Below are 11282 nucleotides of genomic sequence, written 5' to 3' on the forward strand. Positions count from 1 at the left end.
AACAGATTTACATTAAGGCTAGCCAGCCTTCTTGATGGGTCATTAAGGACAATCAGCTCCTGGAACCCCTCTCACGGTCTCTTCAGGCAGCATATAGGCAATGAATGCCTCATGACTCAGCAAGGCACATGTGACCCAGAACTCCATGTTTGTGCCGGTAACTTTCCATGCTCCTGGACTAAGGTATAAATTGCAGACTGTGACATCATTTTTTGTCTTCATTCCTGCTCCACATCTCTGGACTGTGATTTTATAAAAAGGGAAGCTTTGAACACAGGACTGATGACCCCCAATCTTTTTGGGTGATCCTATTGGAAGCTAGGAGATTTAACATCATCACTATTATCCTGATCTACCAACGCTGAAATTGATTGTAATGCATGATTCATTTTCATCTCTTAATAACTTTCTTTCTTATATTAATAAACGTTAAGTTTTCTGTTACTAAAGGATTGGCTTCAGTGTGATATTTGGTGAGACCCTGAAAATGTCTGTTGACAAGTGTCTGGTCCTTTGGCATTGGAAGACCCTAATGTGTGGTGAACTTTGGTTTTAATAATCTTTCATCACTAAGTCAGGGGCTGGAATGCCTAGGAGACTGTTATGTGGCTTTCTGTGTAATGATACAAGATCTCACTTTTGTTACTGGCTTGGTGAAATTTCCTGATATTGATACCACCAATTCTGACCTGAAACTGGCACTTTTACCAGGCAGCATGACATTAGGACCTCAAGATTTGGTCCTATAATAACAATATTCACATTAGCCCATTGTCATCTTTTTAACTTGCCAGGTAAATCATTTTTCTTGGTTTTGCTGGATTTTCTGGACTCATCAGGTTCCACCAGGAAGTTCTGTCCTCTCTTCCTCTATGATAAAACCAACAGAGGTGAACTGAACCAGTTGTTAAAGCACACTAGGGCCCAAATCCTCAAAGGTATTTAGGCACCCAGTTCCCACTGCTTTCAATGGGAGTAAAATGCCTAAATATCTTTCAGGATATAGGCCGATGTGCTTCCTCCAAGTTCTCATCTTAGTCACTGCACTTGATTATTCCAGGAACTGGATGGAAAATGAGTTTTGTTTTTCATGGAAAATTTAAACTTTTAACTGAACCACGCCTACACCTCCAAACTGCATATTTTTGGCTGAAAATCACTACTTTTTTTAATTTAATTGGAAATCCCATTTTAATAATCCCTATTAAAAAAACCAAAAATACTAACAGTTTAGGTAGAAATTTTTTGGCTAGCCCTAGTTAATTCCTTAGCTGAGGTACTGCCTCTGCTATGTTGCTTATGTTGTCCCCTGAACATTGTTGTCCCCTGAACATTTCTTTGTTGAGAATGATGCTAAAAGTTTGGATGAAGAAATGGAGCCGAGAAGCGAATGGTTGACATGGGGATTTTATTACAGGACATATCAGTTTTGATGGTGGCTCTTCTGAGAGTGACCTGTGGGCACCAACCTGTATCCCAAGGCAGGTATTTGATGGTGGTAGAACCCAACAAGTTTGGCATGTGAATAGGTAGGTTGTAGACATAGCCATGGTGGAATCTGCAACTTGGTAGATGGGCTAAGCTTGACTGAGGGAGCTTGCTGGTTGGACGAGCTCATGGATAGACTGGCTATTCTGAAGTTGAATCTGCCAATTTGTGGTTAAGTGGGGTGATTGGGGTGATGGAGGCTGCCAGTCTGCAGTCCTTGATGGGTGTGCTGGATATGGTGAGAATAACCAAAGGAACATGTGATGACCATGTCTGATACCAGAAACTCCACAATTTTGCAGATGACCCTATGGAACAGATTAGCCTGTAGCTTCAGGCACAGAAGATTAAGGCTCAAAATAGACTATTTTGTAGATGATATGAGCTAAGCTCACCTAGGCGTAGCTCATAACATGAACAAAACCCAAAAAGCATTCCAGAACAGAAGATCCTGACCTCATCCAGCAATAAGTTCCTGAGAAGACTTGTCAACTGGCTCTCGGTGAAGAAGGCAGACAAAGGGTTAAGAGCCCGGGATGGACAGCGAAGTAAGGAGAGGACAGTCTGCAAGGGCAAGTCCTCCTTTCTGCCATGAAATGTGGTTCTGCAATCTTAGCCTAATTGCATTGGGGTGTCGGTAGCATGTCAGCACTGTATAACATCTAGCGAGGTTAAGACCATGTTAATTTGTACACACAAGGGGATTGAAGGAATTAGGAAGGGGGAGGAAGAGAAAGTATATGAGGGAGGAGGAGGAGGGAGGACACTGAAACATGAAAATGCTGTGCTTGTGTGGTGTGGTTTTGTTGTTTTTGTTTGTTTTTTTCTTCATTTCCAAAGCAGGAATACAAATGATCCCAACAAAGCCCAAGCTGTCCTGAAACCCTGTAGCCAATTAGTGCACATCAATATTTAATCAGATCTATGCTATTGTGCAGCCCGGGCTGTGCTACTTGAGGCCTTGCCACGCTAATTCTCTCCTCCCATCACAGACACACTGTTATGACACATAATGATATTGTCAATTAATAATTTAAAGCATTTTTTCTCCTCTTTCTTTCTCCCCCTCACTCTCATTAACAGAAAATGTGGAACAAGTTCTGGGAGGAGGAGAGAATTAACTTCCCTACTGTCATTCAAGGTCTCGGCCACCCTCCTGCCTCCATCAGACAGCTGTAACTGAGTGATCACAGACTCATAGAAGATTAGGGTTGGAAGAGACCTCAGGAGGTCATCTAGTCCAACCCCCTGCTCAAAGCAGGACCAACCCCAACTAGATCATCCCTGCCAGGGCTTTGTGATTGATGCTCCCAGGAGATGCTGGCTGGAGGTGTTGATGGGGGAGGAGGGAAAGGCAATAAGCCAAGAGAGGTTACTCTTTTGAAAAGCAATAGGGGTGTCATGTTGGGAATCCCTAGCATGAGCCTTCTGACATGTTGCAGATAGTGGGCCACACCACGGGCCCAAGGTTCATACAAGGGAAGGGCCCAGAAATATCCACCTTCTTAAAAAGGGGACCACAGAATGGCATGTTCTTCAGAATGATGGTTCTGGGATTTGGAGCTGATGAAAATCAGGGCCCAGTCCTGGGTGTATTGGCAAGTTTGCCAAAGACTGAATTATTTCTTGTGAATAAATTATCTATCAGCTATATCCCTTCTTCCCGACTGTTTGCATAGTAATCCTGATCCCTGCAACCATGTTCATTATTCATACTTAGTTAAATCCCAGCATACAGGGCACTTGTGAGTGTTCATTCTGGCCACTTGCTTTTATGATGTGAGGCACAAGACTGGTCTTCACATGGTGCTGTTTTTGCTGGCCTAGCAATGCTAGTGTTCCTACACAGAGCTGCCATTCCCCAAATTTCAGTGCAAACAAAAAGCATCTGGCATAAATGTCCATGAAGAGTGACTAATAAAGGCCACAAAGGTGACTGAAGGGAACAGCTGTTTGGAAAGCCTTCGCAGATAATCAATAAACACTGTTCTTAAAGTCTCCATACAGTGGCAATTCTTCATCCTTCCTGAGTCTAGATATAGCCTACTTAATCATTTTCTGCCTTCACTTGAGCATTGGTGCACCTTGTTCCCTTCTGTTCTCTGCCTGTGGCACACAGTAGTTTAGTCTCCTGAGTGTTGTAATACTTGGGTCTAGTTCTGGTTGTTGGTGTGCAGGTGCTGGGCAGTGCTGGGTGGCCTGTGAGATACAGGAGGTCAGACTGGAGGATCTGTGTATCTTTTCACACCTTAAATGCTATGGCCCAGATCCACAAAGGTATTTAGGGTAACTACCATCAAAATCCATGGAAACTAAGATCCTAAATATCTTTGTGTATCTGGGTCCGAGAGTCCTTGTCTTTTGGCTTTCCCATCTCCTCCTCCTTCCCCCAAGCTTCCTTTCTGTCTCCCCTTCACCGCCAAAGAGTGTCTCCTGGCCAGACTGCCTCATCTTTCAGCCAACCCTGGGCATGGGGGGGTCTCACCTACAGTGGGGAATTTCAGCAGAAGATTCCCCCCGGTGCTTCTGCCAGCTGCGGTTTAATTGACCTGGTGGTAAAAATACCCAAAGCCACCAGATCCCTGCCTACTACTGGGCTCTCAATGGTGCTAACACCAGGGCAGTTCTTCTGCTAGAATGTCCTAAGATAGACTAAAAGAAAAGGAGTACTTGTGGCACCTTAGAGACTAACAAATTTATTAGAGCATAAGCTTTCGTGAGCTACAGCTCACTTCATCGGATGCATTTGGTGGAAAAAACAGAGGAGAGATTTATATACACACACAGAGAACATGAAACAATGGGTTTATCATACACGCTGTAAGGAGAGTGATCACTTAAGATAAGCCATCACCAGCAGTGGGGGGGGGGAAGGAGGAAAACCTTTCATGGTGACAAGCAAGGTAGGCTAATTCCAGCAGTTAACAAGAATATCAGAGGAACAGTGGGGGGTGGGGTGGGGTGGGACGGAGAAATACCATGGGGAAATAGTTTTACTTTGTGTAATGACTCATCCATTCCCAGTCTCTATTCAAGCCTAAGTTAATTGTATCCAGTTTGCAAATTAATTCCAATTCAGCAGTCTCTCGTTGGAGTCTGTTTTTGAAGCTTTTTTGTTGAAGGATAGCTACTCTTAGGTCTGTAATCGAGTGACCAGAGAGATTGAAATGTTCTCCAACTGATTTTTGAATGTTATAATTCTTGACGTCTGATTTGTGTCCATTCATTCTTTTACGTAGAGACTGTCCAGTTTGGCCAATGTACATGGCAGAGGGGCATTGCTGGCACATGATGGCATATATCACATTGGTAGATGCGCAGGTGAACGAGCCTCTGATAGTGTGGCTGATAGTAGTCTAAGATAGACTAGATATGAAAGACCAATTGACTTGGTCACGGTCATGCAGAAAGTCAGTTGCAGAAGTATGAACAGCAGGACTGTTGTCCTACAGTGCAACTCCACCCAGAGTAATGACAATCTGAGCTTCAGGGAGACTCCTACGTCTCCAGAGTACCAAACTAAGGCTATTTGAGTTTGGTTAATCATTCAGGCCCCGATTCAGCAAAGCGCTTAAGCATGTGCTTAACTCCCATTGATTTCAATGTTTAAAGTTAAGCACAGGCTTAAGTTCATTGCTGAAACAGGTCCTCAGTCTATACCTCATTTAGATTCTACACTAGTTTTTATTTTGTTTTCATCACACAAATGAGTCAATTTTGCATAGGTCAGAATATGAACAAGAGACTGCTAGGCAGCTCTCCAACATCACATTTTACAAGCTATTACCCTCTGATCCCATTGAGGGTTACCAAAAGAAAAGTGAGCTGTAGCTCACAAAAGCTTATGCTCAAATAAATTTGTTAGTCTCTCAGGTGCCACAAGTACTCCTTTTATTTTTGCGAATACAGACTAACACGGCTGCTACTCTGAAACCTGTCAAAAGAAATTACACAATCTGCTCAAGAAACTCCCTGAAAAAGCACAAGAACAAATCTGCACAGACACACCCCTAGAACCCCGACCAGGGGTATTCTATCTGCTACCCAAGATCCATAAACCTGGAAATCCTGGATGCCACATCATCTCAGGCATTGGCACCCTGACAGCAGGATTGTCTGGCTATGTAGACTCCCTCCTCAGGCCCTACACTCCCAGCACTCCCAGCTATCTTCGAGACACCACTGACTTCCTGAGGAAACTACAATCCATCGGTGATCTTCCTGAAAACACCATCCTAGCCACTATGGATGTAGAAGCCCTCTACACCAACATTCCACACAAAGATGGACTACAAGCTATCAGGAGCAGTATCCCCGATAATGTCACGGCTAACTTGGTGGCTGACCTTTGTGACTTTGTCCTCACCCACAACTATTTCACATTTGGGGACAATGTATATCTTCAAATCTGCGGCACTGCTATGGGTACCCGTATGGCCCCACAGTATGCCAACATTTTTATGCCTGACTTAGAACAACGCTTCCTCAGCTCTCGTCCCCTAATGTCCCTACTCTACTTGAGCAACATTGATGACATCTTCATCATCTGGACCCATGGAAAAGAAGCCCTTGAGGAATTCCACCATGATTTCAACAATTTCCATCCCACCATCAACCTCAGCCTGGACCAGTCCACACAAGAGATCCACTTCCTGGACACTACGGTGCTAATAAGCGATGGTCACATAAACACCACCCTATATCGGAAACCTACTGACCGCTATTCCTACCTACATGCCTCTAGCTTTCATCCAGATCATACCACTCGATCCATTGCCTACAGCCAAGCTCTACGATATAACCGCATTTGCTCCAACCCCTCAGACAGAGACAAACACCTACAAGATCTCTATCAAGCATTCTTACAACTACAATACCCACCTGCTGAAGTGAAGAAACAGATTGACAGAGCCAGAAGAGTACCCAGAAGTTACCTACTACAGGACAGGCCCAACAAAGAAAATAACAGAACACCACTAGTCATCACCTTCAGCCCCCAACTAAAACCTCTCCAACACATCATCAGGGATCTACAACCTATCCTGAAGGATGACCCATCACTCTCACAGACCTTGGGAGACAGGCCAGTCCTTGCTTACAGACAGCCCCCCAACCTGAAGCAAATACTCACCAGCAACCACATACCATACAACAAAAACACTAACCCAGGAACCTATCCTTGCAACAATGCCCTTTGCCAACTGTGTCCACATATCTATTCAGGGGACACCATCATAGGGCCTAATCACATCAGCCACACTATCAGAGGCTCATTCACCTGCACATCTACCAATGTGATAGATGCCATCATGTGCCAGCAATGCCCCTTTGCCATGTACATTGGTCAAACTGGACAGTCTCTACGTAAAAGAATAAATGGACACAAATGTCAGATGTTAAGAATTAGAACATTCAAAAAACCAGTTGGAGAACACTTCAATCTCTATGGTCGCTTGATTACAGACCTAAAAGTTGCAATTCTTCGACAAAAAAACTTCAAAAACGTACTCCAACAAGAGACTGCTCAATTGGAATTAATTTGAAAACTGGACACCATTACTTAGGCTTGAATAAAGACTTGGAGTGGATGTGTCATTACACAAAGTAAAACTATTTCCCCATGTTTATTTCCCCCCTCCTACTGTTCCTCACACGTTCTTGTCAACTGCTGGAAATGGCCCACCTTGATTATCACTACAAAAGTTTTTTTTTCTCTCCTGCAAGTAATAGTTCACCTTACCTGATCTAGTTACAGTGTGTATGGTAACACCCATTGTTTTATGTTCTCTGTGTATATAAAATCTCCCCACTGTATTTTCCACTGCATGCATCCGATGAAATGAGCTGTAGCTCATGAAAGCTTATGCTCAAATAAATTTGTTAGTCTCTAAGGTGCCGCAAGTACTCCTTTTCTTTTTGCAAATACAGACTAACACAGCTGCTACTCTGAAACATGTAATTTTGCATCAGACTCTAAGGAAATGGGACACAACTTTACTTACAACTTTTCTTTTATTATTATTTTTGGTGCACTGAACTCCTTGTAAAGGTCACAGGGCTGTGACCTCCAGTGATGCCCTCATCCCCAAAATGCCACTCAGTACAGTTCATGTTATATGGGTGTGTGATAACGGTGCCAGAGTTGCTAGTTAGAATCAGCATTTCCTGGGTTGCAGTACTGGACTTCTAACTCTTATAATTACCTGATCCCTAGCACTGCAGTACCTGAGTACTCCTAACATTCAATGTGTTTCTCCTTACTTCACCTCTGTGAGGCAGGGCAGTTCTGTTATCCCTATGGGGGAGGGATAGCTCAGTGGTTTGAGCATTAGCCTGCTAAACCCAGGATTGTGAGTTCAATCCTTGAGGGGGCCATTTAGGAATCTGGGGCAAAAATTGGGGATTGGTCTTGCTTTGAGCAGGGGACTCAATGATCTCCTGAGGTCCCTTCCAACCCTGATATTCTATGATTGCACAGCTGGGGAACTGAGGCACAGAGTGGCTAAGTAACTTGCCTAAGGTGATACAGGGCAAGGAATTGAACACTGATGTTCCAAAGTAGCAACCTAACCACTAACCATCCTTCCTCTCTGCCATCAGTCCAGTATTGATGGGATTCCCAGTGTTTAGTTCCGAAAACAATATAATTGCTGTGGCAGATATAACTAATGTGTGTCAAGTGTTGGTTATCATTTTATCAATTCCCATTGCAAGTGTAATTCGGTCCACCTCTCCAAGGGCTTTTCATTAACACTGCCCAAAAGTAGATCCACTGTTACTTTATTGGAAGAGTTCCTTCAGCCGGACTGATGCTCATCAGCTCATGTGGCATTTACTGACACTTTATTATCTGAAGAGAATAGGTCCAAGGTAGGAATTGTTCAAACGTGTCAGATGGGGCATTTTTAATTTACATTTGTCCTTTTCATTTCTCAGTAAAACCTATTGAGAATGTAGAGTGGATTCCCCCACTAGTCCAAATGGTTTAGCTGAACTTCTAGATCTGATTCTGAACTCAAAGTGTTTTGACGTGGTGTAACTCCATAGACTTCAATGGATTTGTTCCTTATTTGCCTCAGTGTAAATGTCAATATAGTTTAAATGCTTATGTTTAAATTTCCTGACTTTGTGCTTTTATAATACAGTACATATAATGGTAGTAATACATAGGACATATGTGTTGCCTTTCATTCATGGATCTCAAAGCACTTTACAAAGGTGGGTCCATATCATTATTCCCTTTTTACAGCTGGGAAAACTGAGGTACAGGAAGAGGAAGTGACTTGGCTCAGGCCCCACTCTGAATCAGTGGAATGAAAAAGTGGAATGCCAGTAATCACCCTGATCACTTTGCTTCTATGTTGTAACCTGCTCCCTTTCCCTCTGGAGATGGGATCGTCTTGTCCTATGCATTTGTACAGTGCCTAGCACAACAGGGCCACAATCCTGGACAGGGCTTTTGGACTCTACAAACGCAAATTATGAAGAGCAATAGGTGAAGCTGGGAATAGAACTTAGGAGTGTGATTGTTGGTGTCCTGCCTCTGGGGACCATATTTTCCCAAAGGGAAAACAGGACACCCCTGGGCTGACCTGAGGGTCCCTGCTTCCAAGGGCCAGCCCAAGCCTGTCTTGCCTCCCTCCCCTCCCGGGGCTGGCCCCAGCCCCCCCACAACTCCTTCACATGTGGGGCCAACTGAGAGATGGACCAAGCCCTCCCTGCCTCCCACCCATGCAGGGCCAGCCTGCCTACCAGTGCCCAGGGCCAGCACGAGCCCCTCTGCCACTTGCCCAAGACCCCCCTCTTCTCCACAATCACCTTTTCCCTCTGTGTGTGGGGCTGATCCAAGACACACACCCCCTCCCCATGCCTGCCTGCATGTGGGGATGGTCCTCCAAGCCCCACTGCCACCTACCCACGATCCCCCTTCTCCCCCATGCATGGGGGTGGTCGTCCAAGGTCCCCTGCCAACCATGCATGGGCCTGGTTGTCTGAGCCCTCCCCCCACCCAACTGCCTGCCCGCAGACAGGACTGGTCTTCCAAGCCCCCCTGCTCCATGCCCATGCACAGACCGCCCAATACTCCCCTCTCACCCCCACATATGGGGCCATCCGAGGCCCCCCTTGTCCCCATGCATGCAGGGTGGGCCAGCTCAAGCCACTCTCCCTAGCCCTCCCTCCAATGCAGGGCTGGCATTGCCACTCCCACTTCCCTTCCGCATATTCCTCCGCATCACGCTAGGGGTCCCACCCCAGTTTTATGGCAAAACTCATCAGTTGGGACGGCCGGGACAGGGCCTAGAAAAGCGACTGTCCTGGCCAAAACGAGACCCTAAACCTGCCCCTTGTAGAGTTATAAACAACAGTGCACACTGGCTGTGAAGTGCTACCAAATTGGAATGGCAGCATTTTACATGCTATAAATGATAGTACAAGGTGCAGGGCAGTAGACAATCAGGTCTGGGGTCATTTGCACAGGACCTGGCTGTTGCCCCAACCCCTACTAGGCAGACCAGTGTTGAGACTCATGGCATTAATGGCTAGAACTCTATGATCCTAGGCTCTAGTACGATTGGTACAATATGCCTCCTGTTCATCTGAATGTGCTCTGCTCCTTGTGGGTTGCTCCAAAGACATTCTCGCTATCAAAGCAGCACAAACTCCACTGTAACTTACAGCATGTACAACTGAATAGGAAGCAGCAGGCTCTGACTGGTACAGCCATGATCTTCTTCTGGTGAAGTGTTATCATTGCCTAAAAGGCTCTAGCAAACAGTTGTTCCAAAACTGGTGAGCTGTAGTTACTTCCTCGCAGCAGAGCTCATCAAATGCTTCCTAGTGAATAATTTATCTGACACATTTCGCTCTTTTTTTTCCTGTTTGCAAATTACCCACAAACAGACACTACATTTATAAATGCATTTGTTATCCATAGCTGTTCAACCAGCAGTTTGTGCAAACAAATTTCAGCTTATGTGGTGCTTGCTTTTACTGCTTGCTATCAGGGGTGCTACTGGTGGTCACTTAAGTCATGTGGTATATTGTTCCTGCTACTTGATTGGGTGATGGAAGCTTTTTTTAACCAGGAGACTAGTGAATAATGAATAATGTTAATTAATAATCTTGTTTGTAAACTGATATGGAGAAGAGCTTGCTCTTTACAAGTCTTAAAACATCTCAGTGTCCAGTCTTTGCCTGCAGAGTTGCAACAAGCATGTGTTAATATAAAGTCTAAATTGTTTATTTTGGGCAAAATGAATAAGTGGAAGAATTGTGTAATGGTTGAGGCCCTATACTGGGATTCAAGAGATGTGAGTTCAGCTTCAGATTTTCTTATGTGATCTTGGCCAAATCATTTAATCTCTGCTCCTTAGTTCCCCGTATGGAAAATGAGAATAGTAATAATTCTCCCGTCTTTGTTATTTATATAGGTCAGGGCAGGAACTGTCTCTCACTAGAGGTATCAGAGTAGCAGCCGTGTTAGTCTGTATTCGCAAAAAGAAAAGGAGTACTTGTGGCACCTTAGAGACTAACAAATTTATTAGAGCATAAGCTAATGCCCCTCTGCCATGTACATTGGTCAAACTGGACAGTCTCTACGTAAAAGAATGAATGGACACAAATCAGACGTCAAGAATTATAACATTCAAAAACCAGTTGGAGAACACTTCAATCTCTCTGGTCACTCAATTACAGACCTAAGAGTGGCTATCCTTGAACAAAAAAGCTTCAAAAACAGACTCCAACAAGAGACTGCTGAATTGGAATTAATTTGCAAACTGGATACAATTAAC

General features: G+C 44.4%; 1 long non-coding RNA gene across 1 annotated transcript; it reads left to right on the top strand.

Annotated features, from left to right (window-relative positions):
• Positions 1 to 792: 792 nt before the first annotated feature.
• On the top strand, positions 793 to 2552 carry LOC122455941. Its single transcript, XR_006274478.1, has 3 exons — positions 793 to 890; positions 1418 to 1529; positions 1791 to 2552. It is a non-coding gene; the product is annotated as an uncharacterized LOC122455941 (long non-coding RNA).
• Positions 2553 to 11282: the final 8730 nt, after the last annotated feature.

This window comes from Dermochelys coriacea, chromosome 9, assembly GCF_009764565.3.
Source record: "Dermochelys coriacea isolate rDerCor1 chromosome 9, rDerCor1.pri.v4, whole genome shotgun sequence".
NCBI lineage: Eukaryota > Metazoa > Chordata > Testudines > Dermochelyidae > Dermochelys > Dermochelys coriacea.